Source organism: Glycine max, chromosome 16 (assembly GCF_000004515.6).
Source record: "Glycine max cultivar Williams 82 chromosome 16, Glycine_max_v4.0, whole genome shotgun sequence".
Taxonomy (NCBI): domain Eukaryota; kingdom Viridiplantae; phylum Streptophyta; class Magnoliopsida; order Fabales; family Fabaceae; genus Glycine; species Glycine max.
In genome coordinates this window covers 24015730-24024245 of record NC_038252.2, presented here as the reverse complement: position 1 = coordinate 24024245, position 8516 = coordinate 24015730, and the positions used below count along the sequence as shown (strand labels likewise).

The window sequence follows — 8516 nt, the reverse complement described above, 5'->3', positions numbered from 1 at the left end:
CACAATTTTTTCACTCTCTTCTTCTCCAAAATGTCACCCAAACCCTAAAACCTCATTTTTCACCACCCAAGACCACCAGTGGCCGCCGTGAGCTGTCGCTGCTTGCCATTGAACCCCCACATCAAGAGGAATACTTTAATCGGAGAGGAATCCTCAGAATCTTCCTCAAGGTTTCGGTGGAGAAAATTCCCCAATCCTCTATTTCAAAACTTCTCTGAGGTAATCTTCATTCCTAAACCCTTCTCCTAGTTAGTTTGAGTTCCTCTTAGTGTTTCTTATGTGTTGGGTACTATATTAGGGTGTTTTTACACTTCCTTTGAAAAACCCTAGAGAATGAGACATTGTAAAAGTTATTTTTTTATAAAATTGAGGTTATTTTTGTGGCATTCACTAAACCCCGGTCACATTGGCATGATCGGAATTTCAAAACGATGTTTCCTTTTTGTAGAATCCAAAATACCCCTCAGCCCTTTATGTTTTGATAGGCGTATTTGGCCCCGAATGTTGCCATTGACCTTGCTTTTGAAATCTATATTGAATTTCCTTCAATTTGGCATATACAGACTTGCGTTTGGATGGACGAGCAAGAATAAGAGAGACCTCTGAGTAACGCAAAGAGGAACTGATGGAGAGCTCACGATAGGTGAAGGAAGTTTATTATAAATTTACCGTTTTTACACCATGGTTAGGGTCAGGGAACCTAGCTATGAGAAGATATGTCTGTCCCTATTGCATGCTAAATTTTTTTCTAGAAAACCATGTTTTCGACGAATGAGATGCGATATATATATATATATATATATATATATATATATATATATATATATATATAGATGAATAAAATTATTGTCTTTATTTGACTTGTGTTGTTTGAAGACCTGGGGAGTGTGAATCCCAGGCATGAAAGATATATGTATATGCGGAATGCAACTTACTGTTGATGTTCTTTTTATAATGAACTCACCCTTGCAATTTTGAATCGTGTGGTTGATACCTATGATGATTGCGAGCCTTGTTCATGGGAGCAGAATGACAGTAGTAGGGTGCAGGAAGTGAGATTCTGTTGAGGCGCCGCCAAGCTGACGTGATGACGTTGGGATTATTTTGGGAGAGAGTTGTGTTTTGTTAATCAACTCCTCCATAGTTGGTTTCATGATTCTTTTGTTGAGTTAAAGATGTAAATCACAGATTTGAATTATATGTATGAACAAATTCAATTTCCATTATGTGAATGATGTGTACTGAGTTACTATACTAATATATATGTATCCACTTAAGTATTGGTGCGTTGTTTGACAAATGTATATCGAGGAAAGAAGGAAAATTTACTTTCATTTTTTTTATAAGCAAATTAACAGATTTTTCATTTAAAATTTGAAATAATCGCGATTTTGCATGGTGATATCGTACCGACGAGGCGGGTCGTTACAACACCTACCCCATCACAATCCGCAATGAATACTCCCTCTTCTTTGCCAACTACGCCCCCGGAACCTCCGTCTCTATGCTCGTCCACAACGAGCTCTACAACCTCAACGCCGACTCAGAACACCCCCATGATTACCTCTCTGCCAGCCAGACCCAACTCCCCACTCTCTACTCTCTCTTCTCCTTCGCCTACTTCGTCTTCCTCGCCCTCTAGATATACATCTGCTACTTGAACAAGCTTTCCCTCCACCAAATCCACCTCCTCATGGCGGCGCTCCTCCTCATGAAGGCCCTAACTCCTTCAATATTGACTCATTGGTAATATGAAAACTTTCTTTATTTTGAAGTAGTGTTTTTCTTACTTTATTTTATGAAATTGTTGAATTGGTACACCAAAGTTATGTTGGTTGAAATTGTTGCTAGAGACGAAGCTCTGGCTTGACCATAGCAAGGAATTGAGAAATGTGGTGAAGGTCTTTCCTTATCGCCTGGGCCGCTGCTCTTCAGTTAGGTTAGGTTAGGTTAGTTTAAGTTAGCTTTCCTCAATTCTATTCAATTTTCAGGGTCACATGATGTGGTTACATCGCCACGATTCCTCAAAACTCTAACTAACTATTGAGTACTCCCTTCTCTTCCCCTTTTATTCTATTTCTAATTAATTTCTGATATGTTCATATTTTGTTGTGGTGCTTATGAGTTATTATAATATGTCCATGTTTTATTGTTTTCTTTTTCTCCTCTCTATCATCAGGCTCTAATCCCCACTTCTTTTTTCACCAAAATTATTATTTTCTTTGTTGTGGTGCTTTTGAATTATTATAATATGTTCATATTTTTGTTTGGGGTTTTTTTATTAACTCTTTCTTCTCTTAACTCTACTATCACAACATCCCCAAATCCAATGGTACAACATTTTCTCCCTTTCCTTTCTTCTTCTTTCGAAATCAAATTAACTTTTTTCATAAACTCGAATTTTCTTTACATTTTGTTTTTTAATTTATAGTTTTATAGTTAATTGGAATTGGAATGAACATGATTCCAGGGCTTCAGAGAAGAAACTTTCAAACCCAATGAGGGAGATAAAGGTGTAGAAGCTCGTCCTCAATATCTCCGTTGGCAAGAGTGCAGATCGTCTCACCATAGCTGCTAAGGTTGAAACCCCTTCACACCTCACAGCTTCCACAAATGGCTTTTTTTTTGGGATATATATTATTTTTTTAAAATTTTTAATTTCTATTTTTCTTCTTGTAGGTGTTGGAACAGCTTAGTGGCCAAACCCTGTGTTTTCCAAAGGTTAGTTCTCAATAAGTTTGTAAATGGGTAGTTCAGTAATGATGGTAATGGACATAGATCTCAAATCTGTGTTAATTAGAAGTTTTTGTTTTTAAATTAATTTGATCATTTTTCTCATTATATCATTTTTTAAAAGAATATAGATTGCTGATGAAGTGGTTTTGTAGAATTCTCCCCCATATTTAGGTTAGTCTATTTTAGGTTTTTTGATTGAAGCTTCATTTTTTTTTCTTTAATTACAATGTCAAGACTCACAGGGCTGATAGTAGGGAAGTAATGGTACTTTAAGTTTCTTAAATTTTGTTAATTGCAATAATTAAGTTTCAACCTGTTCTATGGGTAAAATCAGAATAGTTGCGGGTTTATTGAAAGCATTATTAAGTTTCCTTCAGGAACTTGATTCATAAATCTACAGAAAAAGTGAAAATGAGGACTCTGATATCCTTTAGTGTGTCTTTTATCAGCTCAATTTAATTTAAACCATGTTTCTAAGTCCAAAAGATAGAAATAATAGTCCATTGCTCTGTCAAATATTTCAAATAGTTTGTTTTACTATTAGTGTATGATAAAGGTTATTTTATACTGGATACACGTGGCTTTTTTTCACTATTGAATGGTAAGAAATCTTTTTCCTCCACTTGGTTTTGACAGCAAGGTACACTGTTCTTCCTTTGGGATTAGAAGAAATGAGAAGATTGCATGCTATGTCACTGTCAGAGGTGACAAGGCGATGCAACTTTTGGAGAGTGGTTTGAAGGTGAAGGAATATGAACTTCTCAGAAGGAACTTCAGTCATACTGGTTTCTTTGGCTTTGGCATTTAGGAGCATATCGATTTGGGAATCAAGTAAGTTGAAGAACTATTGGGTTTTTATGCTGTTGTTTTTACTTTTGCCCAAGGTAAGCATTTTATGATTGAAGGGAAGTTGATGATTTGATATAGGTTGTCATGTGCACAATGCATATTCAAAATTTTGGATATGACATAACATATCTCTTTCCCTTTATGCTGCATTCCACTTTTGACTTGAACCAAATGCTAACTAGTTTATAAATATGGTGCAAGTCTCGTGTTGGAATCCAGGAGAGTGTTTTTATCAGTTTTGTCAACTATAGTTCGATCTTTCTAGGATATTATTATTATTATTATTATTTATTATTATTATTATTATTATTATTATTATTATTATTATTATTATTATTATGTTAAATGATACCAATTATTTTTAATGTATATTGATGATGTTGGTGATTACTTTGCAGAAAGAGTAGTGGGTTTTCAAGGGGTGCCTCAATGTACAAGGGAGTGACAAGGTTCATGTTGTTCCTCTTCTACTTTTATATCCTATATAATAAAAGAGAAGTATAGGAAAAATACTGGTGTTCCCATGCTTGAAAATTAGACAGTTGTCCCTTTTAATGGTTTTTTGGTCATTTTGGGTGTCCAATTCCCACTCCTCTGGTTGTGCCACGTTGCTTTGTTTCAGCCAGTTTTCAGTTTTTGTGTGTGCCACGTTGCTTGATGTGTTTCAACCAGTTTTCATTTTTTTCCCTTGCATGTTCCACCCGTTGATCTTTTCTTCACTTTTGTATCATCCGTTCATTTCTTCCATCTTCCATCTTCACTTCCGTCCATTCTTCAACTCGGTTTGTGCATTTATTTTTACTGCAAATGAGGTTTTGCTTTTCTTTCCCTGTTGTTCTTACCCATTGATCTTTTCTTCACTTTTGTATCATTTTTTCATTTATTCCATCTTCCATCTTCACTTTTGTTCGTTCTTCAGCTCGGTTCCTGTCGTGCTTGGTTTTGTTGCTGTGCATTTTTTCAACTGCAAACGAGGTTTTGCTTTTCTTTCCCTATTGTTCTTCTCATGCATGTTTTCTTTTTGTTCTGATGCATGCTATGTTTTTGTTTTTGTGTGTTTTTGGTCTAGGTTTTGATCCGCTGTTACCCTTTGTTCTGTGAGATTCTCGCCAACTAATAGGTGTTGATGCTCTTTTTGTTCGACAAAGTATGCTTTGTGTTCTCCTTTTTTGCATGTGGATTTTTTCCCTCCATTAATTGGATTTAACCCCTTTGTATTTTTTTAATGGATTTGGTGCCAGTGGTTCTTTTTGATGGCAAATGGGTGGATGATTCTAATGTGATTGTGGGGATACTCAAGGAAAAGTACCCAAAACCCTCTCTCATCACTCTTCCTGAATTTGCCTCCGTGTATGTTTCATCCATCACTCTTTCTTTTTCTTATTTCAAGCTTTACTTTTTTTGCTGCCTGGAACATTTTTTATGGTGTTTCTTTTGTGTTTGACTTTAGTGTGTGTGTCTATTTCAATGTTAAATAGAACTGATTTTGACACTTGAACAGGTAGGGGCTCCCAGTGTTGTCACTATTGTTCACTTTAGGAAATATGATTTTCAAGAAAATGTTTATTCATATACTCAGTTTTATTTGATGCACTATTTATATTACCCATAATCCTTTTTGAGTTTTTTTGTCTTTTTTAGGGTTGTGAGTGGATTATGATTTGTGGTTACCTAAATAATTGAGAAGAAAAAGGGTACTTAACTTATACATTTTTGTGCTCTAATTTTTCTTATAAAATATTATTTGAACTAAGTTGTTCTTAAGCACTGAATTTGAGTATACTCAATATGTTTACATTTGCAGGGGATCAAAGATATTTGGGTCTTTTGTGAGTTTTTTTGAAGATCAAGCTTCAATTCTGTTTGCCAATATGCATAAAATTTCTTCAAAATGACTAAAGTATCTATTATTTAATATATATATATATATATATATATATATATAGTATTTCTGAATACATGATGGTCTACCTTTATGCATGCCATTTATTAGATTATATTATGCCAATAACACAAATTAAAGATTTGAAGCACTCATTTACTGTTTATTATATAACTTATAAATGATACTTATAGTGTAGACATTCCACTAATTATATTTCATTTAATTAGTTCTCCATAAATATTTGGTCTTGCAGATTCTTCGATTGCAAGAGTGTCTAAGCAAATATGAGGGAACTGATGATCGGAGCACACCACAGGTAATAGTTAACATGGATAGTAATGCTTACTAATTTTTTTTTTTTTGGGTGAATATGGTACTTAGTATTTAATTCCTTTCTGTTACTTCAACAGGGATCCGAAGTTAGGTTTTTTTTATCATGCATATAAAAAAGGTGTCTCAGAGAATTCAATAGAAAGCTGGATTTGGTTTACCCCCTTATTGTTCCTTCTCCCCAGTACTCAAGTCTCCATATACAGGCGCTTCAATAAGCCCTTTTTTGTTGTGGTTTTTGTTACTTTTGATCTGTGATTTGCAATTTTTCTTGGGTTATAAACTTATAATTGTGTGTTGTTTTGATGGTGTTAACTTGCAGGTGGAATTGCATGGCTAGATGGCTTGGCTGCTTTGGTCTGGCCTTAAAACTATTGCTTAATTCAAAGGTGTGTTGATTATTTTGTTCTTCTCTAGGACAGGGTGGAGTGCTGAGATCGATTTGTTTTGTGAATTTGAAGATATAGTTTCATAATCATATTTGTCAAATTTCATATTTGATATGGTATTTTGTACTTTTATCATCTGGGAAATTTTAATCATTGTGTGGGACATCACTTGCAAGTTACATCTGTGAATCCGTATTGTCATTTGGTTTCCTGGTAGAGTGCATCAACAGCAACAACAACATCAGCATAAGCAACAATAGCATCAGCAAACTCCAGCTAAGGATGATTCTCAAGGCTCAGGAGGACAGTAGTAGAGTTTTATTATGGATTTGGATGAAAAGAAAGAAAAAAAGAAAGAAGCATCATTGTGCAGATGTTGGCTGAGGTTTCTACTATGGCTTTTGTATTGTAGTATAATTGGGAGAATGTGAGGAAAAAAAGGGGGGGTGTCTTAGAGAATTCAATAGAAAGTTATTTGGTTTACCCCCTTATTGTTCCTTCTCCCCAGTACTCAAGTCTCCATATACAGGCACTTCAACAAGCCTTTTTTTGTTGTTGTTTTTGTTACTTTTGATCTATGATTTGCAATTTTTCTTGGGTTATAAACTTATAATTGTGTGTTGTTTTGATGGTGTTAACTTGCATGTGGAATTGCATGGCCAGATGGCTTGGCTGCTTTGGTCTGGCCTTAAAACTATTGTTTAATTCAGAGGTGTGTTGATTATTTTGTTCTTCTTTAGGATAGGGCGGAGCGCTGAGATCGGTTTGTTTTGTGAATTTGAAGATATAGTTTCATAATCATATTTGTCAAATTTCATATTTGATATGGTATTTTGTAATTTTATCATCTGGGAAATTTTAATCATTGTGTGGAACATCACTTGCAAGTTATATCTGTGAATCCGTATTGTCATTTGGTTTCAGGGTCTAGGAATTCGTCCTGGAGTTATGGATGGGGCCATCAATATATCTGCTGTTCAGGTTTGTTTTCAATATAAATGACTAAATCAAACTAAAATAGATTATTACAAAATGAGCCCCATTGATAGGAGGATTATTATATGTGAATAAGTATTCTTCTCTACCAAGTTTGGTAGGGAGCATCTCATTTTAGTTGGTTTTTCTTTCAAGTTTTGATTTTCAAAAGTTGGTTTTACTTGTGTTTATTACTGATCATAAAACCAGTGCTTTTGGGGAATTTTGTTTGCATACTGATTTCCTTTCTGCAATTCATTTGGATGTAGTTTATATGGGTTTTCATGGATATTTAACTTTTCACTCCATATGGAATAAAATTTTCTCTTTATGATGGATCATAAGAATAGTATAATCACATTCAACCTTGCATCTTATGGTCCCTTCGATCTTAGTAACTCACACACAAAGGGATAGTGAGGGACAAGGGGTAGAGACGAAAGAATTTTTTTATCTCTGACTGTGCCAAATAACCAAGCTTAATATGTGTTTTCCTTTCCAATTGAAAAGTGATTATTATAACAAAATTGTGAAGGGTCAGTTTTCTGATTTGCCATCATTTCCTATAATTATCGTCTATTTTTTTGCCCTGAAGGTATTTGCTATTTAATTTAATGTTTCACCTTTTTGTTTCTTACAGGAGTGATAACAGCTAGAAGTGATACAGATTGATAAATTGAGGTATCAAGATGTCTTATTCCGCAAAGGCAGATACTGCAGACTCAGACTGCTGGGAATTGAGAAGTGTTAAATTGTAATTGAATCTCTGACCTAATGTAAAGGATATGATGCATGTTGCAAACAAATGCCTCGTGTTTAGTGTTGTTGTTGCATGTTCCTCTTGAAAAATAAGACTGCCAAAAGATGATATTGAATCCAGGAAAAGTAAAATGGGCATACAAAAATTAAGCATTCCTAGACTCTTAGAATATGAGACCACAACACAATATTAGAGTTAACTCTTGCATCTTTTTTTCTTAGAATGCTACTCCTTCATTTCTCCTTCTTTTTACCCTGTTCTAGCCTTATAGGTTATATTTATTTATAAATCTTTGGATTACTTAATTTTGATGAGACCTTATATGGTATTACAGGCAATAAGTGCATACCTACTCTTTGAAAAAGACTGCTTTGCGTTTCAGAAGCATAACAGAATAGAAGTTGATTCCTTCTTCACAGTTATTCATACTCAATTTTGTGTTTCTTGACAGATGTAAATGTTTTTCATTTTTTTGCCATAAATCCCTAATATTACATTCCTAATATTACATCTTATCTCTTTCTTTATTTTTCTCTCTTTCAACAATCTAACCCGCTTTATATTATCTTCCTATACTACATCTTATTATACT

At 34.3% G+C, this 8516-nt stretch overlaps 1 long non-coding RNA gene across 1 annotated transcript; it reads left to right on the top strand.

Moving 5' to 3' along the window:
* The first annotated feature begins 3923 nt into the window (after window positions 1-3923).
* Window positions 3924-8166, top strand: LOC121173671 (uncharacterized). The gene is made up of 8 exons (XR_005888985.1): window positions 3924-4397; window positions 4505-4560; window positions 4655-4732; window positions 4827-4935; window positions 5724-5786; window positions 5881-6189; window positions 7114-7170; window positions 7805-8166. It is a non-coding gene; the product is annotated as an uncharacterized lncRNA (long non-coding RNA).
* The last annotated feature ends 350 nt before the right edge of the window (window positions 8167-8516 follow it).